The sequence below is a fragment of the Podarcis pityusensis genome (genome assembly GCF_964106645.2).
Source record: "Podarcis pityusensis genome assembly, chromosome: 1".
NCBI lineage: Eukaryota > Metazoa > Chordata > Lepidosauria > Squamata > Lacertidae > Podarcis > Podarcis pityusensis.
Genome location: NC_138028.1, coordinates 51831758 through 51857803, shown reverse-complemented (window position 1 = coordinate 51857803; position 26046 = coordinate 51831758). Strand labels below are relative to the sequence as shown.

The window sequence follows — 26046 nt, the reverse complement described above, 5'->3', positions numbered from 1 at the left end:
TTATAACTTTATTGGCCACTCAAGTTTGGTGGTGTAGGGCAGGTAGCCACATTTCCTTTACTATCTCATTCAGCTTCTCAACAATCTGTGTGAGACAAGTCAGTTTCATGCCCATTTAGCCAATGGGGAACTGGATCTGAAAGATAAAAGACTTATGAGGCTACCCCAATAATCCCAGTGATGAAGCAAGACTTAAATCCTAACTCAGGGCCTTTGACATCCAGTATTTTATCCGCTGCACTGCTGGACCATGCCTTTGCCTCTTAACTTTGATTGCCTACAAAGCTGAGGAACTGGCAGGCTTTAATCTGAGATAAGGGTCTCCCCAGGAAACACGGGGCGCGGTACAACAGCACATGCGACACAAGCCACATCCACACATCTGTGGTAAGCATGAAAGTGCCAGAACCATGAGAGAAGGGCCAATCAATACAGCCTTTCCCACTTGACATGTAGGGCCAATTTCCACACTGCCGCAAACACTTGTGTGCGCACACACACATCTGCAAGAGAGAGAACAGAACCACAAAAGCCAACTAATTTGAATAGATTTAAACTTGGATTGTGATCATGAAGTGGTCACATTAATCCATTTGCCTAGGAAACTGTTTATGAAGAAAACGTTCCCAGCCTTGTTAGCATATTTTTAAAGCAATAGTATTCTCACTCTGCCGAGACACAAAGGAATCTAGAATAGTATGAGCCTCTTCTGTACATGTCCCCTTGCTATCTTGATAGGCCATTGCCCTAGGCAGACTAGAGGAACCAACTTCAGTGCTTTATTTCAACGAAGGTTCATTTTTCGACAACTCTGAATCTATTCCAGAAGCTGCTGTCAGGTCCTGAGTAGAGCAGCAGCAGAGGCAAGGGGGTGAAAACTGATTAGTTTCTCTGTCCCACTCATTAGCCATGTGTAACCCATACATGCAATCCTCGTTATACCACGGGTCAGCTATAAGCTGCATCTTTGCAGATGGAAAACTGTTAAATGGGGGAAAATGAACCAGATGAGATCAGTGTTTGAAACTCCCATTGTCCTAGGCACATTTTGCGACAGGGAATTTCATTAGTGCAAGCAGTTTCTGAGCTCTGGGCACAGTACTGCACCTAAGATTTCAGATTAAAACTGCAGAATGGAAGGAAAGGAGGACCTTTTTCTGCCTCCCCACTTACAGCTACTCTCTTAAGATTGGATAAGAGACCCTCTTAAGAATATTAGGGGGGTGGGCAGAGGAAAGACTAGACCATGTGAAAAATGAACATAATATTTGTAGCTGCAGTTCATTCATTTTCAGATTTGTATTCTTGTTATAAAAAAGTGCAGCTGGACATTCCGTTGTTGCACCCATAACCTAGGTTTAAGGTGCTGTTTAGCTCCTAGCTTTCAGATCTCAGTTTCTAACACTGGATGAGATCACTGTGTTGACATCTGCACAGGGTCAGGAGAGGGGACCAGACCATTTCGTGTCATGCTATTATCAATAACAGTTCAGCCCAATCCTCTTTTGCCTTTTGGGGACAGAACTGTGACATGGGTAAGTGAAGAACTTATGGGTGGAATTCAACATCTTAATATCACAACAGTTCCATCAGCATTTCAGCTTGCCAGACATAACAATCTCACCTCTCCTCCTTCCATGTGCTGTTCTGAGTTTCTCCCACCCTCTAAAGCCATTGGAGGAGGAGTCCCATTGAGCTAGTGGGACATGTGGCACTGGCCCCCTCTAGTGTAACTGTTTAGCTGAATCCAGTCCTATGTCTTCCATATGAAGGTATAGTTAGGACTGTTCTTCTCTGCATTTCCATAAGAATTGGTAATGAAAATTGCCTCCAAAAGATACACATTGTGCCTTCCTCTCATCACTCAGTTGCCGTATCCCTCTCCCACATGTCAAGGCTCAAGAGGCTAGATTTTCAGGGTCAAACTACTTGATTCCCATATATGTAGCAGCAAAGCCCCAGTTTCACATTAGTTATCACTGGAACAGAGGCATCCTGGAAATCAGCAGGGCCTCCTGGCAGTTCTCTCTGTCTAACCAGGCAGCTAGGATAGACATGAAGTTGTTGGTTTGCAAATACACACACACACACACACACACACACACACAATCCTGCCAGAAGTGAGCAAACTGTGGCTTTGCTGCCTACATTAACTGTCTGGCTGAATGATAACTTTGTTTCCTGAAATGAAATGTTGCTGCCTTGCAGGCAGGGTAGATAGCAAAGCTTGATGGCAAGAGTTACGATTCCAAACACATTTTTGTTCTTTGCATATCTGAGAAACCATAGGGGCAGGACAGTGCTTGCTGGGATTGTTGGCTGGGAGTGCTGTTGCCAGACCAATAAATAAACAAATAAATAAAAATTGGGGGGTCGAACTAAGAAATCCTGTGTTAAAACAGCCTAGAACACTCATCTCTGCGCGCCACATCATGCTACGTGGCAAAATCTGTGTGCACATCAGTCAACCAAATTCCCCTAGCTAAATTCATCTCAAGAAGTAAGTACAGTTTTTCAAACAGAGTAAACAGTTTCATGGAATTAGGAGCCTTTTCACTAAGATCAAGGTTGCCCCTTGAGATATACTGCCCTGAGAAGAATTGCTTTTATATACTAGTTGAAGGCAAGAGGGAGGGGTGTGTGGTGGGAAAGCATGACATTATACATAGGTAGAACTCCAACAAAATTTAAAAGCTTGACTCCAACCCTGACAGGAATTGTTCATGTTCTTCCCCACCCCACCCCAACGCCCAGCACAAGTCAATTCTGCACTAAAAGGTTCAAATCCCGCCAGAGGCAACTTAAAGCCTCACATTCCTGAAGTAAGCAGTGTACAGATCAACTCTGCTGAATAAAACTTAAAGTTTGAAGGTCACCTGTGCTCACTCTGGCCCACTGTTAAAAACATTTCCTTTGTGTTTTTACAGTGCATTCCTTCAATCTCTTTATTATGCCCACCCTCAGTCCTTGAAGAAATTGTGTTTCTATCTTGCTTGTGGGAAACTTTGCTACCAAGGTGTATGTATCACCTCGTTTCACTGTGCGAATTATGGTTCTGTAGTCATAATAATAACAACAATAACAGACTAATGATTTCAGAGAACAGAATGTACATGCAATTAAACATCATGTTCCTCTTCCTTAAAATTAGACAGAAGATTCGTTTTTATTAGTTTTTATTTTAGTTAGCACAAGTTTCTCAACCCAAGTAAAAGAGATACTGGGTTAATAGTGGAAGGAATTATTTAGAGGATGACAAAGGTCCCTTAGGAGGAATTCAGAAAAGAGGAATCGGCCTGCGGCGGTAGGGAGGAGATAGGGAGAGATATACCAGATAAAAGGTAAAGGTAAAGAACCCCTGATAGTTAAGTCCAGTCGCAGACGACTCTGGGGTTGCAGTGCTCATCTCCCTTTACAGGTTGAGGGAGCCGGCGTTTGCCTGCAGATAGTTTTTCCAGGTCATGTGGCCAGCATGACTAAGCCGCTTCTGGTGCAACGGAACACCGAAACCAGAGCAGCGCACAGAATCACTCTTTACCTTCCCACCAGAGTAGTACCTATTTATCTACTTGCACTTTTTGGCATGCTTTTGAATTGCTAGGTTGACAGGAGCTGGGACCGAGCAACGGGAGCTCACCCCATCGCCAACCTTCTGATCGGCAAGCCCAAGAGGTTCAGTGGTTTAGACTACAGCGCCAGGTAAGGGAATTAGTAGGAATATATTTGATGGTACATTTATCCCTTTGTACAAGGTGTACTGAGCGAACAAGTGAATTCGGAACGGCTGGGATTAGGAAAAGTAAATAAATTTCTTGGTTTGGAGCCAAATGGGTAGGTGGCTTCATTTCAAGGCCACGAGCATCCTTGACCTCCTATTTTAAAAGCAAACACAGAGAAGCAGAGAGAAAATGGCCACAGGTGCACATCTTTGGAATGTGTGTAGGATATGATGGCAATGCAGATTTGAGAAGTGTGAAGAACAGCAGAGATACTTTGCAGCCTTTTCGCCAGATGTGCCTCAGAGCCACATCATACTATTGTTCACCCAATAAAAAGGTGTCCCTGAATTAAATCTCTGGCTTTTCCCAATAAGCATTTTTCAAAATATCATAAAGGAAAAAGTAACAGCAGAAGAAGTTTTATTTACGGAACCAAAATAGGCATTCTTGGGAAACATACCCAAGACCCATGTTTTCCAACATATTGCAGAATTCAGGGGCAGACTTGCTGGGGAGAATCAGAAAGTGGGAACCACCTCCCTAAACTCCTCCTGCACTCAGCTCTTCCCTGAAATTGCTCCCTGGCCATTCTGCACACATATACACACCAGCTGGCTTCCATAACTAGAAGCGACCTTAGCCAGGGAAATACTTAAGGAGGGAATCAATAGGTGGAAAAAGCATCACACAGCAACATAGGAAGCTGCTGTATAACAAGTCACACCTTTGGTCTGTTTTGCACAGTATTGTCTACACTGACTGGCAGCAGCTCTCCAGGCAGGGTTGGCTCCCAGCCCTAAGTGGGGAAGCCAGAGATTGAACCTGAGACCTGCTGAATGCAAAGCAGAGGCTCCACCACTGAGCTATGGGTCCTCCCTCTTATTACATGCTGCAAATGGCTGCAGTCCCTACTTTTCATTGTAAGGGTGAATATGGCTGGGAACTTTATGTTACCCCTTGTAATGGACATTAGACTGAACTTTTGGCATAAGAGGCTCTATTTCTACTGTAGAACACTGGTAGAAACCCACTCCCAGTCCTTTGGACTGGGTAGACCATACATCTAAAATTAAAGTGCAACTATTAAACCTTGTTCTTAAGGTCCGTGTTTGCCCTCTATGGGGAATAAGCCTAATTTTCATTCATACCTAACCTAAGAATGCAAATACTTTACTATCAAAACCATCAGCCTGTCTTAATCCTCTCTTCCTCATCCTCAGTCTGCTTTGCACAGTACCCCCAGATTTCCTTCTCAGTGCCACATTCCCCTGTACCACTAGTGTAGATGCATTTTTTGAAGCATACCTGGTAAATCCTGCTTTAAAAGGTGCCCCAGTTATTTTAAATAGTCATAAACAGCCTGCTTTGGACAAGAACATTTCTTCTAGTTCAGAAAACAGCTGGTTGCTTCAACAGCCTGAGTTTCAATTGCAAAATTCAGCATTTCTGCCTGAGACTGCTAAAAAAAGGTTCCATTCATAGTTGGACTACTGCAGGGCATTGTAGAAAACTCTACTTTTGAAAATTCAGTGCATGACTACAAAACTGCTTGACCGAAACTTTGCAATGGAAGCACATCTGACTAGTGCTTCACTATCTTAACTAGCTCACAGTCCATTTCTGTACCCAATTCAAGATGTTGCTTTCGACCTTTAAGACCCATTGGGACTTGGGATCAGGGTACCCAAAGAACTACTGCTCTTCACACATACCTATGCAACCCTTGAGAACTTCAGAGGACCTTCTTCAAGTGTCTCCATCCAGTAAGGTGTGGTGAGTGACTATAAGGAAATCTACCTTTCCAGAGAAGGCTTCCTGGCTTTGAAATGCCCTCCCACATAGCACTTACCTTTGAGTCACTCCAGCAGCAGCCTCTTTATCTGTTTTAGATTTATATATGTGACTATAGGCAGTGGAAGACAGAAGTGCCTGGCGTGCTCTGGTCCATGGGGTCACGAAGAGTCGGACACGACTAAACAACTAAACAACAACATGTGACTATTTTTATGCTGTGTTTATACTTCTATTATTTTTGAATTTCAAATGGTTTTATTTCTTCTTGTGAGCCATGCTGGACACACAGGGCAGCCTATAAACACTGTAAACCAGGCTTGGGTTGCCAAACGTTGTTGGATTACAACTCCCATCAACCCTGATCATCAGCTAAGCTGGCTGAGGATCACAGAAGTTCTCAACCAACATCATCTAGGATCCAAAATTTGAGGAACTCTGCGCCAATAAATAGCCTAGACTGGATGTTGACAAAAACTCCTTCCTTGTTCCCCTTCTCTCTCACACACCCAGATATCTTGGTATTTAAATTGATGAATCAAAGCTTTGAGGGAAATAAGAACTCTGGAATTTTGGTGCCCATACTACAGAGTTGCAGAAACAGAAAGAATGGATAATACTGACTTGACACTGTTATGTTCTGGATTATGAACTAGTCCTGACCTCACCAACCTTGCAACCTCCAGATGTTTTGGACTGGCTGGACAGGACGGGAATTGTAGTGCAAACATCTGGAGGTTTGCCAACCCTGGTTCTCCCCCATCCCCCAAATTCTTATTTCAACAATATTTCCTTAAAACTATTCTGTGAAGGCTGAAATGTAATACAGGTGTCTCAATAAACCTGTTTCATACTTTAGTCTTTGTGGAATGATTCTGCACACCTAAATTCAAAGGTGTGAGTGAGACGTCCAATACACACATAATGGATGTGGGGAAAGCCTTGCTGCAGGGAGGGCTGCTTTAGTAAAAGAAACATAGATTGGATGGTGGGGGCCCCAGAGGAAATATTCAGCTTGCAAAGAAGAAATCTATATGCGAGGTGGAACTGTTCTCAGGACAAAGTCTGAAGGCTTGCTGAGTGTTCCTATACTTTTCTTAAGCCTGTTCAGGATGAGACCTATGTTGTTGTTGTTTAACATGAGGGAGCATGATATCACATGTTTTATACAGTGAGTGCTCACGACTTTCACACCATCAGATTCCATTCAGTCCTCATAATCAATTAGAATGGCCCCACCAGCTGGAGAAAGCTTGGCCTCTTCCAAACAATAGGTTGCTATTTGAGTGCTGGAAAAACAGAATATCCCTGAAACAGATCCACTTTCTTAAGGGAAGATGTCAAGAGTCCAACACAATAGAAGCAACAACTTTGCTTTTATTGTTGTGCTACAGACTGATCAACTGGAAAGGCATTTCGGTCTCATTTATCTCCTTGTTCTAGACCACGTTAGGAAATAAGAGTGCTCCCATTTCAGCTAAACATTTCATTTCCTCCCCACAAATCGCTGCCCCAAAGAGGCCAAATGAGAGTCAGACAAGAAGGAAGTGGTATCTTGTCGCTGCATTCTTTCCTCAGTGGTCATTTCTAACTAAAGGACCGATGAAAGGCATGCTTGCTGCCTCCAAAATTAAATAAGGAAAGCTACTACTGCCATGCTGAAAATACAAGTCAGGGAAATCCTAACCCACCAGGGAATGAGCTGTAGATAGAGAAATTAGAAAGGCTGGTCTAAGCACTGAGTTTGGGGACTCCAGCTGCCAGCTTAATCACATCGGAAAACAAAGCGATAACAGGAGAAAGCATTACAAAGCCTGCAAAAAGCAACATACCCTAAAACCTCTGCTCCAGCCCAGGCTCCAAGTTCCAGATAAGAATGAAAATCGCTACCCCTTGGCAGGCTGGAGGAGGAATCCCAAAATAAAACATTAAGTTGTAGATGCCCTTACCTGACCCATCCCATGCATTTCTCCAGCGCTGTGCTGCTCTGGCATCCCATATCACAAGCAAGGCCAACCTAGTCCCCCAAACTTGCATTGGAATCAGAGTCATTCCTTGGCACTAGCTTAACAAAACTGGAAATCATGCTGGGGTTTCCTGACGCCTCTTCTTCCAAAGAGCCAGCTGCCTGTACCTGGATGAGAGACTCCTAGTTCTAAGGAGCCCGGCAATTCCCACGTGTCTCTGCAGTCACATACAGAAAGTCTTCTCCCGCCACCGCTCCATCCCCTTTACCTGTGGACGAGCCCTCTCGACCTCCTGCACCACCACAAACTGAACACAACACACCTTTGCTCTTTGCGTTAACTGATCCACAATAGCCTCTACCTACATTCAAAGCAAGGTGGTCGCCGTTGTTGCAAAAAAGGGTGGGCGGGCGAGCCAATCCTTTACTTTAACAACCCTTGCTGGATCGCCTTGTACAATAAGGTACGTAGTTTTTCAAGAGTTGCAGGGGAAACTAACCTGGGCTAAAATCGCGGAGCGAACACGCACCGTAAAGAAAGACAAACGCGATTTGACGGCGGCATAAGCTTCCGTGGGCTGTAAGGCACGGAGTGGGTTGGGCGCTAGTCCACGAAAGCTTACGCCACGTTTGTTTTTTTAAAAGAAAGGGCGAATAAATAAATCTGTTCCGTCTTTAAGGCGCTGCCTGCATAGCCTGCATTATTAGGCTGCCTCCAGAGCGGAAAAGTGCATTTCCATTTGCCTCCTCGGTGCCCAGGAATAACCGACCCAGAGCATCACGTCTCTCGCCCACCCCGCTCGCGCTGCATCCTCTCGCTTAATAATAGAGAGAATTGGGGGGGAGAGGGAGCGAGATTGAAGCCTTCCTGCCGCTCGCGTTGGCCAGAGAAGCGGCGTCCTGGGTGCCCCCTCCCGCCCTGGGCAAGAGGGACTTGCCAGGAGCCCCCGTCACGTCCTGCCTTCCCCTTGCAGCCAGCTACCTTCGGAAACGAGGAGCCGCTCTGGGCACCGCGGCGGGTGTCCGCCTCATCTCAAGGGCTTCCAGCCAGAGTCGCCGGCCGCATCTCCCCTCGGTCCGCAGCTCAGGCTCGCTCGGCAGCGGCGGCGCGCGGCCACGGCGGGAGGACCATCCTCCGGTGTGTCTCTCCTCGGGGCTGAGCTCTGGCTCTCGCCAGCCCACCGCCCCCCCTTCCCCTCCCCTCGCACGACGACGCACGCGCGACCGCCAAAGGAGGGGACCCACGCGCAGCTCGGGCGGGCGGGCGGGCGGCGGGGCTGCTCCGACCCTCCCCGCGCGCCTTTTCTTTCTCGCTGCGGCGGCGCCCGCTTCCTTCCCTCAGACGCTTCGGCGCGGGCTGCGAGGTGGGCGAGGGCGGGCGAAGGGGGAAGAAAAGTCCCGCGCTTTCGTCCGCAGCCGAGCCGCCGAAGTATCCTTTCGGCAGTTGCTGCTGCTCTCCAGACCAGTCTCTCTGAAACCGGTGCGGACCTAGTGGCCGACCGCCTTCCCTGGAGAGCGAGGAGGGGTTTTGTTTTGTTTTTCTTTATACCGGCGGAGGTTGAGCTCCCTTCCAACCGCACAGCCAGCAGCAAGGAAACGGTGCAGGCGGCGGCGGCGGCAGCAGCATCATCATCGGGGAGCTCCCCTCGCCGAGCCAGATCTGCAGCAGAAGCAGCTGCCGGCCCCTCCCGCCGCGGCCCATCTCCGGGGTCAGAGCGCAGCCCGCGCTCTGCTCTGCCTAACTGAGGAAAGCGCGGGCGAGGCGGCGGGCGCGCGTGGGGGAGGGTGGGGGACCCCCTGCCGGGCCTGTCCTCCGCAGCGCGCTTCCTTTCGAGCGAAGGGAATTCGGCGCGAGCAGCCGCGCGCGCCACGCCGATTCCGCCTGAGGCGATTCGGCGGTGGCATCGGACCCGGCGTGAGCTTGCTGCTGCCGGCGGTGTTGGTGCTCTCGCCGTGCTCTTTGTCGAACCAGCGGACAACTTGCCAGCTTCCAGATGGCTAGCCTGAGCTTCTCACTCCCTCTCTTAAAGGCGCCGACGCCGCGCTAAAAGATGTCGGGGGTTGTGAGGCGGGAGAATCTCTGGAGCGGCCGCTGTCCGGAGCGCGCGCAACTTCAGCCGTCGCGGCTGACCGCTGCGGGGCGCTGTGGGGCTCGCTGAGGAGAAGACCGCGAGCTTCTCTCAGTTAGGGATGCCTCCCAAGTCAGGCATCACCCGTATGCCAGGCGTACATATCAGCTCCCTAAAACACTTATGAAAGCTTCTCCAAGGATGTCAGGGCTGAGGTTTATAGTACCAGCTTGGTTCAATTGAATGAACCCAAACACACCATCAATATCATGCCAATCACAGGAGCTTTTTGAAAACAACCCCCCCCCCAGCTCAGCTGAAACCACCAGTCAAGCCACACGGACTAAAATGAGGAGATTTTAAAATGGGGGGGGGGGGGGAGTCAGGCTGAAGTTAAAAAGACAACAACATGAACACCATGTGTGCTTCCTTTGGGAAAGTATTCGGTTGGGGGGGGTGCACCACCAAAAAGGTCCTCTCTGTCGTGACCACCTTCCAAAGTTTGGTCAGAGGTAGAACTCAGATAGGGGCTGAAGTACATACAGGTAGGAAGTACATACAGAAGGAAATCTTCCCTCAGGTATGGACATCCCAAGCCATGTATACTTTATAGGTCATAACCAGGATTTTGAAGTGGGTCCAGAAACTAATTGGAAACCAACGAAGGTGAAAATAGACTGGATCTACTGAATAGGTACCAATAGGTCTAAATTATTTCACGGCCAGAATTCACTAATCTTCACTAATTCTCTCAAAGTGGCCTTGTGGCCCCAGAGTTTGCATTGTTTGAAACTGGCAGACCCAACCTTTCTCACCATTTGAAGGGAATTTACTGAGCATTTGAGAATGCATCTTTTCGTGTTCTTGGTTCAACCCTACAAGGGTACACAGTACACCTAGGGAGCAGGTCCCTTTCTCCCTGGAATATCCTCATGGTGACTGTGTGAAGCCCACCATGTTGACTGTTGCACTCGGGGCCTCACACCTGAAACAGTGAAAAAGAAAACATGTTTGCAGATTGTATATCTCATAAAGGGACATTCAGTAAACAAGCCCTATATCTTATTTAACTTTCCTCAAAGGGCCATCTGATGCATATTTTCTCAGCGGAACCATTGAACTTAATAGGACTTACCTGCAAATAAATGTGAATAGGATGTAAGCCTCATTCATACATTCCACTTTAGAAGTTCAGGTTAAGCTGACATGGTGTTGCTAGATTAATACAGTGAAGCTGTAAAAGACATGTTGATTGCTATTGCTGTCAGGTTAGGAAATATCAGGTCCCTAAGTCTTCCCTGTGTGTTCAAATTCTATCTGGTTAAATTCACAAAAATGTGGTTTGTGACTTTTGTAGCTGTGAATGAAAATTGCACCAAAGGCCCAGTTCCATAGGTGGTACAAGGGAACAATAGCCCACCCAGAAAACTGTCTTCCCCACCTTTTGTTCCTGTCTTGCTGGCAGAGTGCAATGCCTTACTATTCAAGCTGTTTGCTTTGGCTGCTGGCTGGAGCTCAGGACTTTGGCAGCATGTATTAAATGGTTTTATGAGCAAGCAGTTCACCCCCTTTGCCAATGCGTTCATGTATACTTTCATACATTCTGCCTTAGCTCCAGCCAATCGCTATGGCTTGCTTCAGCTTTCTCTGAGATGCAGGCAGAATGCACTAATAAGGAGAATCTCAGCAAAGGGACCAGAACACTTTGGCATAAACATCTTGCCTGAACCTAACTGAAGGATGGGAGCGAAAGACACATGGATAAGTTTGAGGCAACCAGTTTGAGGCATTACGTGGGAGGTCCTTGACTGCATCTGCCTTTCTACCTCTTCTCCTTCTAAGGGGTGCACTGGAGCCACGGCACAGGGGAAGCAGTGATCCCTGTATGCTTTCCTCTACATTGCTCTTGGGGCTTTCCATGAGATGGGATGAAAGGGTTAACCTCTTTTCTCCTACATTATAGTCCCAAACCAATTTTGGGGCATCCTGTGTGCATTTCTTTTCTTTCAGGAAAATAAAAATACATTGGGAGATCCAATTACAGTTCTTCCTCATAATGTTTAGTTTGTCCCTAAATAAAAACATTAATAGAATCTTAATTAGAATTTTAAATTAAGCCTGCAATCTTAAACATACTTAGCTGGACATAAATCTTGCTGAAATCAGTATTACTTGCTTCTAAGTATATACAGTTAATTATCGGCACATTAATGTGAAACATAACAGTGCTTCTGTTTGGAAAGAATTAGTATGGGAGACAGAACTTTCCCCCACAGACTCTGCTTCACCACTTCCTGGCCTCTCACTAAGTTTTTTCCTGGTCTTGCAACACTATCATATGTGGCCAACTACTGAGCAGTTTCCTATTGATATCCCACAACCCTTCCTTCCAATTACTGAAAAATTTTGCTGGGGCTAGTTTGACACAGCACATCAGCAACATATCACCTTCTTGTTCAAAAAGCTCACAATTGTCCTTGGTTAGTTATAGGTCAGTTGCAATATGGCAGTAGCCTGGATTGGCTGTGGTCATCACTGAGCCCCTATTTGACCAGCACTCAAATATGTCAGATTGCTGTTGAGTCAGTTTGACCCAGTAGTAGCACTGTAAGAAACTACCTTCAGGGGGGGAAATGCACCCTGGGGTTGTATAGGTTCCTAATATTTTTGCCATGGAACCCCAAAACCTGGGGAAACATGGGAGCATAGATCTCTCATGTGTACAAAAGCTAGCATCTGGGTGGTGCTGAAAAATCAAAGCAAGCAGTTCCAAGGAAGAGGAGAGGATGGGGCTGCTGTAGGATGCCAATCACAAATTTGTATGATGAACTGCTAGGGACTAGACGGAAATATGGAACAGAAGGACATCATTCCTCCACTTCAGTGACTTCCCTAATGCCAATTTGCTGAGGGTTTTTGTTGTTGTTGTTGCCTGAAAAAGCCTTACTCAAATTCCTGTTTTGTCATCGTTTTGCACTGATTGGGTGTGCTAGAAATAATACTGCCTGCCATAAGCACACTGGATCTGTGATGTGATGTGCTTAGAAACTTCCCTGCAGCTACAGGAAGGAAAGTCTTCCATGTGTAATTTATACTGAAGCAGTAATTAAAAACTATACTGGAGGAAACCACCTTAGACAAGGATCTAAGCCAAATAAGAGAGTCAAGGCTTTAAATCGAAGTTCAGTTATGTGAAGTCTTCAAACAGTTGGGGGGGGGGAGTATTTGGTGAATTTCAAGGTGACCCAAGTCAGTTATCTAAAAATAGGAAAGATCTTTCCTGCATCTCCAAACATTTGTGTGTTTCCCCCTCTGTCCAAATATATTTGAATACGGGTCTTATGTCTTCTGCTGTATTCTACACCCACTTCTGGCAGTTAACAGTAAGAGCCCATTTATAATTCTGGATACCGTAATGGCAACATTCATTTTTATGGGTCCCATCTTGCTTAGTGTGTGTTTAATGTGAAGTCCAAAGGGTTATAAAGAATTACAGTAATTATTATTTAACACTGCGTTTAGAAATACTCTCGCTCCCAGAGGAATGTGCTGCTTAATAGTCAGATTTGACTGTGATCAGGCAGGCTCACGTATGACCAGGCATAGGTAGCACCCCACAACATGACCAAGATGCTGTGACCTGGGCTTAAAACCTCAAATTACAAATCCATGCCAACCGATTTGGGTTTGGTTGAGTTTGAACCCTGGAGTCTTGTCTCAAATGTTCCCGAGTCTCTAACCAAACAATGCACACAAAAATGTATGTGTTAGTGAAAAGTCTACACAAAATTGCAGATATTCATGAGAATAATGTATGAAAATGCATTCTGTTAGGGGATAGTCATTTTCAAAAATGCAAATACTATATAAGCTTCCATACAAAAATATGTATATTAGGAGAAATGTGCATGAAAATGCTTACTAGATGATAATACAATGTAAGGTTGGTGATTATTTCCCCTCAAACCGTGCCTTGGGAAGGTTAAATGCGAGGCATCTAAGACAAGCTCCTCCAACTCAAGGTCAGTATTTGAGAGGCATCTGGGGGCATCCAAGGACTGGACTGTGATACATGCATCCTGAGAAGTCTAGGAAAAGAAGAAAATATTGCTTATGGTTCTAACAAGTACTAACATATAATTCAGGTTCTAAAAAATCAGTGAAAATAGCTTTCTAAAATCACGACAAACACCCAGAAAATCATAAAACTTCAGGCTAAGGCGCAAACTCAGCATGTACCACTGAGCACCTGGGAATATTCTTCTAATACATGCTTCTTATCCTGATGGAGAAATCACTTATCAAACATGCCTTTGGCCTGAGGGTAAAAATTGTTTATTCTGGGACTCAGCTAACCTTGGTTAGTTCAACCTTTGAAAGAAAAAAAAGTAATAGGCTAGGTTTATTTTCTCACTGGCATTTTGCAGAAGCTGATCAGGAACATAGATTCTTTACAAATGTAGAGAGTTGTATCACTTCAACAGAAGAAGCAGTGGTATATTTTGAGTGACTCCCGTGACTTTCCCCATATCGATTGATCAATTCATATTATTTGTATGACGCCTTTCCAAAGTTAAGACCATGCTCAAGGTGGCTTTAAAAAAGTTACATGACTACAAACATAGCAAAAGTAGTCATAAACAATAAATCAAACATAAAAAACACATAACCAAATTGAACAATTTCTACATAAATCGTAAGATACAAAATAAAGATACAAAAAAATTAACAGCAACAACTCCAGCCCAGCAAAACAATACCCCAGCCCAACCCCAGCAGCCTCAGCTTTTGTGGCTGGAGTCAGCCCGGGCCCTGCCCTCCAAGGCCAGGTGAGAAAAGGCCTGCAAGCGAGAGCAGGTCTTCCAGGACTCACCACCAAGATGATATCCATGAGGTCTATGATTAGGCTGTATCAGTTCCTTTAAAAATCAGAGCGTTCCTTTGCACATATGCATTGATAATAGACCTGACAGTTTTGGGGCTTAGAGTGCCTGTTCCAGGACACATTCACAGAGCACAAGCACATGAGATACCATCTTGCACTCCACCGCTAGTGATACAGGAGAGGGATTTATAGGGTAACATATTTTTTGACAGCATTGAATTTTTCTGTCCAAAATGTTCTGCTAGCTAAGAACATAATAAGAGCCTTCCTGGATCAGACCAAATGCCTATTATTCAAACATTTTGTTTCCCATAGCAGCCAACTAGACACCTGTTGTTCTCCAGCGACTGGCATTCAGAGGCCTCTCATCCTCTCTGCAGCCATCATGTCTTGTATTACAGGAAATTATTTACAAAACCATGTATATTTGTCAAAACAGCATACAAAAATGTGTTTTGGGGGGATTTTCTCAGATTGCTGTGGAAATGTGGAAATTTAAGATTAGGAAGCAGAGAAACAGAGAGAACTGGTACTGAAGGACTTACTCATCCCTATCACCCACCTACCAATTCTCCTCTGCCAGAGTCCTTGCCCTGCCCATACTACCAAGTTTGCCAGGGTAGTACATTGCTCTTACCAGCTGTTAATCCAATTCTTGTACATGGCTTCTTGCCTGTATGGACTTTCCCATTCTTACTGTCCATGGCAACCTCCCGTTGCAAACTGGGTTTTCTCAGGCTGCTTGTTGCTGTAATTTTGAGATCCCTCATGGGAGCCACCAAACAGAAGCAGGTTCGGCGGTACTGGCGGGAGAGAAAGGAGCTCTTTATTGCGATATAAACTCGCCCAAAAATCTGGGGCCATTCCAAGCCAAGCAGCAAGACGGCACAGCCAGCATTTGTTTGGGGGTAGGAGGGAATCGGGAACAGGCAGTATGGCATACAAATGAATCCCACAGAAGGCAGCTGGCTCTTGAGCTAAGTGTGTCACTATTGCTTTTGACACTAGAGACTAACAGCAGAAACAAACAAGCAGGCTCAAAGAACTCTAGAAGCAGAAGGTGTTGTTTACCATTCAGCAAAAGCTAAAAGTTCGGTGGGCATGCTGTCTCTCCTCTCCCTTTGTATGCTCCTAAGAAGCGACATGGTTTTTAGAAAACAAAACATAGTCATGCTTTTATAAGGAGTCCTTGAAGAAGCCAGACTGGATTATTTTCCTCTAAGCCACCCCTTGGAATCCACCCCTTGGAATCTCATCTTCTTCTGAACTGCCCATAATCTGAAAATATGTATTTATTATTACTTATTTATTTATAGATATAAATAGCTCCATCTCAACTCTTTTTTCCACAAAGTTGCTGGCACTAGGAGAGTTGCTACAGAGTCACTCTGGTACCAGGACAGAATGTTCACCCTGGACGTAAAGAGACCCAGGTTCAAATATGCTGCTGTGAGACTGACTTCATGGAGCAACACACCAAGGGTCAGTTCAAATGCTACAAAATGTGCAAACGGTCTGCTTGGGTGAGCAACCAGATCACGTGGCAAGACCAAGCAACTTTGCAAGCTGGCAGTACAGGAGTCCATAATGTACACAAAAGTAAGAACCAAGAGAAGACCTCCATTGCTCTCCAAAACTTGTATATCAAAACATCTGATGGACTACACATCTCTCCATTGATGGCTATTATATTCTTTCAGTATCCAAGATGAACAGCAAATAGTTTGCAGCAAATGTGCTCTGCACTGTGGGTTGTATCCAATGTCAGACCTACTCAGAATAACCTCACTAAAATTAATGAACATGACCACAGAAAGAAACATCTTCTTCCAATAGATTATAATTATATCTTGAAAAATGTTTTGGGGAATGCTCTATTTAAATATAATAAAATTTCTGGAATTTTGAAACTGGGAAGGAAAGCTTATAAATTTGTTCACAAAACTGATGTAATAGTGCAATGGATAGGCATCAAAGCTAAACTTAAGATCTATGAAATCTCTGCTTAGCCCTAGATTCACTGAGTATAGAACCTGCAACCTCAGTTTCCCAAATGAAAGCAGAGATTAACTATGTACCCTTCAAAGACATGTGTGATAAACTTCTGTATAGAATTTTTTTAATGCATAACGGAAGAGTTTTACCATAAATTGCAGGTTACTTTTGAATAGTGTTAATAATATTCATTTGATTTTTCTTCTCCATTATTTCAAACACACGTGCAGCCTTTCCTATCGCCACCCCACACTGAGCTTTGTTTGTTCTAAAAAAACTTCCTTCTTCTTTATTGTTATTTATTCAATTTTGGTTCTGGGAAGGAATAAAGAGTGTTAATACTACTGGCAACCTAGTCGGAGCCTGTGTTTATTTGTAATAAAAATAAAATTCAAATATGATTCCTTTAGCAAATAGGAAATGAAATATTAATCTGAATTTTCATGCTTTCCACAAGAATAAAGTCAACCAGCTTGGCTTCCGAAAGGAAAACAAAAATAACTCAAAATGTAAATTTAAAAATATATATATAATCATGGGAGAGGGGTGGGAAACTTGACTGATTGAGGTTAGCAGTTCCGCATCACTTCCTCTGCAAACGCTAGGTAGCTTACGTTGATAAGGAAAGGCAATGAGTCAGTGAACAAGGTGGGTGCTGAATGCATGTGATTAGCCACCTTGGTTGTGACCCTACCTTAAAACTAGTCATGGAAATTGCTCACAGCTATACCATTCTAGAGGGACGCAGGTGGTGCTGTGGGTTAAACCACAGAGCCTAGAACTTGCTGATCAGAAGGTCGGCGGTTCGAATCCCTGTGACTGGGTGAGCTCCCGTTGCTCCATCCCTGCTCCTGCCAACCTAGCAGTTCAAAAGCACGTCAAAGTGCAAGTAGATAAATAAGTACCACTCCGGCGGGAAGGTAAACGGCGTTTCCGTGTGCTGCTCTGGTACACCAGAAGCAGCTTAGTCATGCTGGCCACATGACCTGGAAGCTGTATGCCGGCTCCCTCGGCCAATAAAGCGAGATGAGCGCTGCAACCCCAGAGTCGGTCGTGACTGGACCTAATGGTCAGGGGTCCCTTTACCTTTATACCATTCTAAGTATGACGTATCATAAAGGCTGTTGCCACACAGGGCTGTAGCTAGGGGGTGGCGAGGTGGGCCCTCACCAGGGGCACAGGCGAGGGGGCGCGCAAAATCAGCTTTAAAATAAATATCGGCTTTAAAATAAATATATCTATAAATAAAAATATTGACTATTTCCTCATAAGAAAAGGTTTAAAATAGAGGGTTAATTGAATGGGGGTGGGTTGGAGGAGAGGTGGAAAGAAGAGCTAATTTGTCCGTGGCTAGGGGGTGCAATCTGGACAGTTTTGCCAGGGGCGCAAGATCACCTAGCCACTGCTCCGGCCAAACAGGATACCCTAATGTGCTTCTATAGTACAGGGAAATAACAGTATGTGATCTTCTGTTTGTTTGGGGCAGGGGGTATTCTTCCTGATAACAATGCAACCTCATTGTCTGTATCCAAAGATGACTTTTCACTAGGAACCTAACAAAGTTACAGGTACAGCCTTTCAAGCTTGCCCATATTTCAAATCCTCTCTGTGTGTAGATTCTGCAACCATTCAGTGCCGAAGTCAGGCAGACACAGGAACACAGGAAGCTGCCTTATATGGAGTCAGACCATCATGGTCTGGCTAGCTTAGCATTGTCTATCAGCATCTCCCAGTAGGACTGGGAATGCCTCCAGTTTGAAACCCTGGAGAGCCCCTGCCAGTCAGTGCAGGGAGTGCTGAGCTGGATGCAACAATGGTCTGACTCGGTGTAAGGTAGCTTCCTTTGTTGAGATCCCCTCCAGATACTTACAACTGCCTTCTCTCTTCCTTGCCTTGATAACTCATCCCTTGCCCATTATTGTAATTTGAAATTAAACTGAAATGCTTTTTCATTGGTTGTAAACGCGGCTTCATGCAGTGTAGTAATTCAGGTGATGCTAGTGTGGAGATTTGCCAGATGCCATCAGACAGAGGCACTTGCTTTTGTTCAGTGCCTGGGAGTAATCGTGCCTATTTTTCAAATTGAAGAAGTAACTTTTTTGAGCTATTTTAGCTTGTTGTCTTGCCCTGGCGTTGTAACTTCATCTTTAGCTATTTTAGCACTTTAGTCGTAGTAATTTGATATTTTAGTGTTTCTTCTCATTTGGTGCAGTCTGCTCATTTTTTCTCCCCGGATAAGCCTTTTCATTCATTCAATATTGCCCATTTTGACCCTCAGCAGCTTCTACCCAGTCAGTTATATATTTCTTTAAGTGTTTCGATCATCTTCTTGGAAATATTTCCTGTGTTAACCATAAAAGGGGGGTGTCAACATTGGTTCAGCTCCTCTTTGAGGAAAACTTCCTACTTTGTGATTTGTACTATGATACAGACACCTGAACATATTTTGGAACTGTTGTCCTGAAGACAGGCAAATGGTTCAGTAGAGAGGCAGCTCAGCAGAGCCTAGCACAACCCACCTGCGAATCACAGGACACCTTTACATCTTTGTATTGTGGGAAGGAAATAGAACCCCTGTGACCCGGGGTGGGGGGGATAACAAAAGAATCTGATAGGTGCCTGGATTCAAAACATGGGGCTAAACTCACACTCCAGCAGAATAGAGCCCCAAATATCAGAGTTTAAACTCACAAAAGTCAAGCAGCAGTATAGCATTAGGAATATAGGTTGTTAGACCCTTTTGTCCCATTTAGTCTGCTTGCAAACAGCACTCCCCTCTTTTCTACCCCTCTTGCAATGAACAGACCGCAAACTGCTAAGTAAGTTAAAAATGTTTTACTTACAGATTCAAAGGTCAGATTTGCATTTATCCAAGCAGCAGCAAGGAGAACATGGGCAGAATACTCTTGGGGAGAAAATACAGAAAGATAGCTTCAAATACATGCTCTAAGCTTGGAGCAAAGCTTAGACACATCCTTCCTCGTTGGTTACATGGCACAGAGAGGGCGGGGGACAGGAAGATAAAGCTTCACTACTTCCCTTATCAGAGAGAGAGGGCATGACCTAGCTGAGTCTAGGAATCTAACTATGTGGTCTTAACCCCTTCATGCTCTAACTAGCACTCATGCCTAGTTATGTTTGACTGCAATTTCCCATGATTATGGTATCAGATGGCTCACAGTGGGAAACACTTCGTAAATGCCCAACATCCAGCTGGTCATTAATTGATCAGCTGGTTCTTGCATGTTAAGTCTCCTGAGAGATAAGTATGAGACATATATTGGCCCAGGTAGATCAGTTGGTATATACAGGGGCGGGAGCCAAATGAGCATTTCCCAGGTGGAATATTAATGAAAGATCAGGGTAATTGCTGGACTTAACCCTATTGGATTTTTGCTTGCCCTGTCACCAACATGCCCCATTGTTTAAATATAGGTTTGCCCTATCTGAAAGTTAGTGGCCTTTCAGAAAAACAAATTGGGACAAAATTCAAGCTTCAGTGTTGTCCGCCCCATCCCACCCCAAGGTAGATTTTGTTCCCTTCCTATTCTATTTTAAGATGCATATTTTTAAAATAAAAATACCACACAAATAAAAAATCGCCCCCTCAGAACATTTGCTGGCAAAGCATGGCTTCAGGCTTGCTGCCTCTGCCCCAGCAAGGCAAATCAGTCCCTTGCCATCAGCCTAGAGGTTGCAGAGTGTCAGAGATGCATCCTTTGAACTACAGCCAGTGCTTTTTCCAGGGGGTACTTAAGGGTATGCAGTACTGGCACCTCATTTGTTGTTGTTGTTAAAAAGTGTGGTACTTACTGTAACAACTTCATGATGAGTAATACCACCTATTTTTCTAGGGGGGGAAGCAGCGACCGCAGCAACTGCAATGTAGAGTCCCATATCAATGTTGCCCTCTGTCAAGTTTTCTTTAGGAAACAATGAGGTCATTCAGGGCATCCTGGAACTGACACAACGCCACTCTTTTCGTCTGTCTGCCTAGGCTGCCAATGGCCATGTGTGCAAGACCAGACAGCATAAGGTAAACAGGTTGTGGGACCAGCACCAGGGAATTCCAAGTAAGGAGTCAGCAAGATCAACAGCAGAAGTATTAGAAACTAAAACCAGATCTGTGTTGCGGACACAGGTCTGCCCACCCACACCCATCCATGAGATTCCGGCGGCAATTGCCTGCATTAACTACTGAAGCAACCTAAACTGTTTTAGCATGCCATGATGAAACGGGGATGTATGGTAAACTCGTGTTGATAACAGACTTGTTTCATCCCTGTGATTTGCTTCGAGGGTGAACTCATGTGAGCGGAAGGCTTGTAGTCAGAACTCAGCGCTGAGAAAGCAGGGGGCTGATTCAGGATAAATATATGAGCACTTTGAGGTGATATATAAACATTTGGCTAAATCAATAACCCTGTGAGGTTCAGTCTGCTCTAAAAGATTGTTCTAAATGTCTCAGACACAAGCACCTCTAAGAGTTGCTAGCATTTTTGTGTATAAAACGACATAACCATTGCAAGTTCAAGGTGGCTATAACTTCTTTGGCTACAAATATGTTCATTGTACTCCTCAGAGCCCCAGCTCTCTGTGGATTCTTACTGGTTCATCAGAAACCCATGTAAAAGTTTTGCTAGAATTACATGTATATATTTACCTTATTTACATGGTACAGTGAACTATAGTAAATGGTTTGCTGTGAATGTGCCAGTCTGGGCCACTTGGTTCCTTCCTGCTACCACACAAGAGAAACGAATTACAATTTCTGGCTTAGCATTGTGTCCAAACCAGGGGTCATGGTTTATTTCCTTTCAGACAAACACGATGATCTGCAGTACAGGTTTGTTCTTGACTAGTGATTGTGGTTTGCGCACCCTGTTTAAGAGGAGCAAACTGGCTCGCCTGATACTGAAAACAAAGGTTCAGACTCTCTCTGTGTTTGTATTCTTCTTTGGCCTCCATACACACTGCCCAGGCTTGCGCCCCAGGGAGGTCATTCTGGTGCTGCTAATGCAGCAAAAACAACGCAAGAGGCTGCAGTTTAAGTTACAATTCTCTGCAGCCACAGCAGGCACTGGGATTCTCCAGCGGGATGACTTCACCCCTGGAGGGAGTCTCTCAAGGTCTGTCTCTCAAGACAGATTAATGTCAACAATGTGTGAATCAAGAGAGGAGGAAAAGCAACACTTAATGACTGGTAATCAGGAACAACCAGGTATTTCCCAGCTTTGAACCAATGATGCTCAAGGCATCTAACAATGGTACAAATAAAATATGGAAAGATAACAACACTTTTTAAAACACACACACATACATAAGTAAGCCAGGTAAACATCAATAAAAACAAGTTTCAACATATTTAAAAGTCATCTTAGAGGCCAAAGTTCTGGCTAATATCTTTGCCAGTTGGTGGAAGGTCATCAGAGACTATAATAGCTAGGCTTTCCTTGAGCTGGTCCTCCTAAGGAACCATTTGGAGAAAAGTAGGGGGGGGAGGAGTTTGTCTCTCTACTCTAAAGATGCCATAAGCTCTATCAAAGTGGGTCCCATGACACATGTGCAGCCGCATCACATTTGCAACAGCAGTGGAGAGGACATGTTAGCTTGGGGGAGAATTTCTTGTTGCAGAGTAACACAGAGTGTTCAGATTGATAGAAGATGAAATGTGATCTCATTTACAGCAACCAACGTGTTACCCGCAACGCAGGGGTCTGGCTCCCCCGAACCCAACCGAGCATAAAGTGTTATGTATATTGTGCAAAAGGACAGGCAATCATACAGCCATGCCATTCTAATGTCCCTTCCCACAGCAGTGCCTGCATTAGGAGGCAAAAAACAAAGCAAAACAAAACAAAAAACACCAGCCTCCTCAAGATACTTTCTATCCCCACATTCTCCCCTCTCACCTCTTGCCTTCCCTCTTTCATCTGCTGGGAAGGGATCTGCACATTCTCCACCCCCTCAAGGCACAACAGAGGAGACTGCTCCCAGCTGTGCCACATCAGCTTTGAAAAAGCCTAGCAGGATCCTAGCATGAACAGGAAGGCACAGTGTAGTAGCTGCAGGGCTTCCCTAAGGCCTGAAAGGGTCACAAACAAAGCAGAAGGGCATTTTTGAATCCAACTTCCTTTCTCCCTTGGTAAAGGCAGTCGCTGCCTTGCTGCTTCCAGAGAAACCAAGATGCAATACAAGGATACTTTTTGTGGACCAATACTTTGCTGGAGTTGGACAGAGTGCAAGTGTAGACATACGGCAGCTCTGCATTTTGGACTCATGTGAAATAGTGTTCACTGGTCAAATGCATGATCCTATATGTTCTATGTGCTGAAGGTTTCATGAACTTGCCATTCATTATCCATCCTAAGGGTTTAAGGCTTATCCGGGGAAACATGGGTTAACTGTACCTCAATTACAGTTACCCTTATTGTGCAATCCCAACTCAAATCCCTCTCCCTGTTATATAAGTTCCCCAGGCGAGAGGTTACACATCAAAGGAAGGCTGTTCTCAGCATTTGGTCAACATCACTTCCTTATGATCAAAGGAAGGAGCATGAAATTGACATGAACCCTTTTTATTTGAAAAGGGCAGATGAACTGGAGGAGGGACCACAAGGTGGCTGTGAAATGGTGGGTACATGACATCTTTCAATTAAGATGTCATGGGAACTATCCAGTAGCTACCTGTAACACTACTACAAAATCCAGCCCACACAGCACTCAACATACTGTTCAACTATTGCAGGTTGGGAGAGAGATCAGGTTGTCTCAGCAACATTTGTGGTCTGATGGCTGGGAAATGCACAACAGGAGCGCCACCTTGAGGAGAAAGGTCAGGATCACCCACAAAACTGAGTACAGGTAACTCACAAGTTATGTGAGGGCTACACTCTGGGCTAGCGTGCCTATAAGCCAAATTGTGTAAAGCCAGAACACTTTAAAAAAATAAAAAACTAGAAAACTGGGGAGGAGGGGAATCACAACACTAACTGGTGAGGGATGAATGTAGCTTCCAGTGTACCTCTTAGTCTTCCTCCTTCTCTCCCTTGCTGGATGCTGCTACAGATATCCAATCCAATCCAAGGGGATTGACCAGTAGCCAGAAGAAGTGCTTGGCTGTGGTTCAGACCCAGATGTGGGTTGCTTGGGCACATCTGCTGCTGGTGGTGCTTTCTAGTGAGGAACATGGTGATTGGCAGCTACTGCTGTTGTCTCTTGAGCTCATCAAACATTTCCTTGTATGGTCTCAGAGTGCCTGGAGCCCCACAGAGGATCTTGAAGCTGCATTCCACGGAAGGATCAAACTCTGCAATCAGATCTTTATAACTTGGAAGAGTTGAGACAATTCCTGCAGCTTGCTAGCTCATGCTCCCCACCCCCATCCAGTGGCGTAGCTAGCCGCTCAGGTGCCTGGTGTGGGAGCGTGTCCTGCAGCTGGGGGCGGGACGAGCCACCCATGGGGGTGGGGCGAGCCTCTCTGACACTTGGAGCCTCTCCACCGCCTCCTCCTCATCTGTAGGGTGGCTGAGGGAGAGGTAGTAGGCAGATGCAAGTCCCACACTGCTGTTCCAGGCAGTGCGGAACCTGCAGGCACCTAAGCCACCACGTCACTCCTATAAAGTTTCGTGAGCCCAATTTTTTATTTTAAACTCATTTTGTCACCTCCCTCAGTGATGATACCCAGGGCGGACCACACCCCCCACACCCCCTTCCTCCAGCACTGCCCCCATCCTCATCCTTGCACTCTGAACTTAATATGACCAGTTTCCCCATCTCTTAAACAACCAATACCCATTGGCCCTCAATTAGCTTTTGCAGCTTTTCCTGGATGACACCAGCAAACCCATCACCACCACTTGCTTGGCCATCTGCATAATGTCCTCCACCTCCATGGCAGTGCTCAAAAATTCCTGCATATGTTAACTAAGCATAAGTCGCGAGTTACCTGTAACAGCAGCTCTCCTTTCAGAAAATAAGTTTGATTCCCTTGCAAACAGTTCAATTACTGCCACAAAGCATCAGTATTTGCAACCAATTTTCCCCCATAACTTTCCTTTTTATTCTGTCTTTCAAAGGTGTGGTGTTTTTTTTGGGGGGGGAGGGATGTGTCAGGAAGAATATAAAGTTGTTGCACTCCTACAGGAATAAAAATATGGTCCAATACAGAATACTGAATTTGAATATTTGTTACCACTTCTCCCCTGCCATATCATCAAGAGGAGGGCTGGTTTTACATCTGGTTCTATTCGCAATAGAAATTATATATTTCCCACTGATCCAAACTTGCTGCTGTTCAGAATGTATATACTGCCCTGCAATGTATGCATTGCAAACATCACCTTGCAGTGTATACATTACGGATTCCTATTGAAATCAATAGCAAAGACAGTGCTGCTTTTAAAGGAAGAAGGTTTCAGTTTAGCCCAAATTACACGCGATGGAGACAGACACCCATTATCGCTCTGGGTGGTCTGGGCGTTTATTCTGATACTCCTGTAAAATTTACCCTGACCACCATTTCTCTGCTGGTGCAATCCTCTTCTGATTTGTGCTGAAAATCATGCTTCCGGAGCACATATGTGATGAGGAAGAAGGCACACAGGAGGTCCTTCCCTATGATAGTTTTATGTCACGAAGGGGTTGTTCAGATCTGATTTTTCTGTAGGCACATTTACTAGCTGTACAGAGCAGAGAATTAAAGTAGATACGCACACACTTGGAAGCGCTTCATATTGGAGTTTCCTAAAAGCACTTTCACAGACATCATTTTGCAAGTGTCCACACCTGCACACTATGTAGGCAGTGTGAATGGTTGTTAAATCATTGCTGTCTGCACACATTAGTTTCCTTGCTCCCTCCCCTTTCAAGCCCCGCTGCACTCCTTTAAAAAAAATATATCCTACAAGTTTATTGATATATCGGATGTTTGGAAGGGCAGGCTGCATGCACAGTTAAATTGCTGCACTCAGCATATGCCCCCAGGCTTTCTTTCCTCATACCATGCAGGCAACCTCATGCCTAAATTTTTTTTCCCCTTTTGGCAGGGCATTCTGTGTGTGCTCAGAGGCTACTTGTTCTGGCACCACACAAGGCTAATAACAGACTTCAGTGCGTTTTATTGCAAAGCACCCATGGTACAGTATGCTCAGAGCCTCCCTACCAGGCAGGTACAAGAAACATGACACAGTTTGATATACTGAATGAGGAGTGCAAAAAAGGCACTTCAGGATTCTGACATGTCTGCTCCCTGTTACACCAACCGATTCAACATTGTGGCTTCTTAAAGGGCAACATGCAGCTATGTTTTTTAAAGGGCAATGCACAAAATGGATGCACCTCAAATCTATCAAATTGCCATCCTAATCAGTTAAATAATATGGTTTGGGGTGGAAAAAATTTATAGTGATCACAACATGAAGTTGATCAAAGCTTCAGGATGTTGATAAACTAATAATAAATGGTGAAAGCCAGCCCCTTTTCAACTGTGTTCAAAGTACAAAGGAGGGAAAAAATGATGGTGGCTATTTATGCCTGTCCTTTTCATACATACATACATACATACATACATACATAATTTTATTTGTTTGTTGCCTTTCCACAGTTCAAACCATGCTCAAG

The 26046-nt window shown here is 44.8% G+C and overlaps 1 protein-coding gene across 5 annotated transcripts in view; it reads right to left on the bottom strand.

The window, feature by feature from the left end:
• The window catches only part of CHST1 (carbohydrate sulfotransferase 1), a 56068-nt gene that overhangs the window by 20616 nt on the left and 9406 nt on the right, over nt 1-26046 (bottom strand). The window contains exons 2-4 of one of the 5 annotated variants that reach the window (XR_013985106.1): nt 15068-15233; nt 13468-13633; nt 9865-10530 (exon numbers count right to left, since the gene is read on the bottom strand). The gene's annotated coding sequence lies outside the window, so the exon portion shown is untranslated. Of the gene's footprint in view, nt 1-7459; nt 7923-7976; nt 8388-8458; nt 10531-13467; nt 13634-15067; nt 15234-26046 lie in introns of those variants that run through there. The other 4 variants (XM_081002063.1, XM_081002062.1, XM_081002066.1 and 1 more) reach the window with 4 other exon arrangements.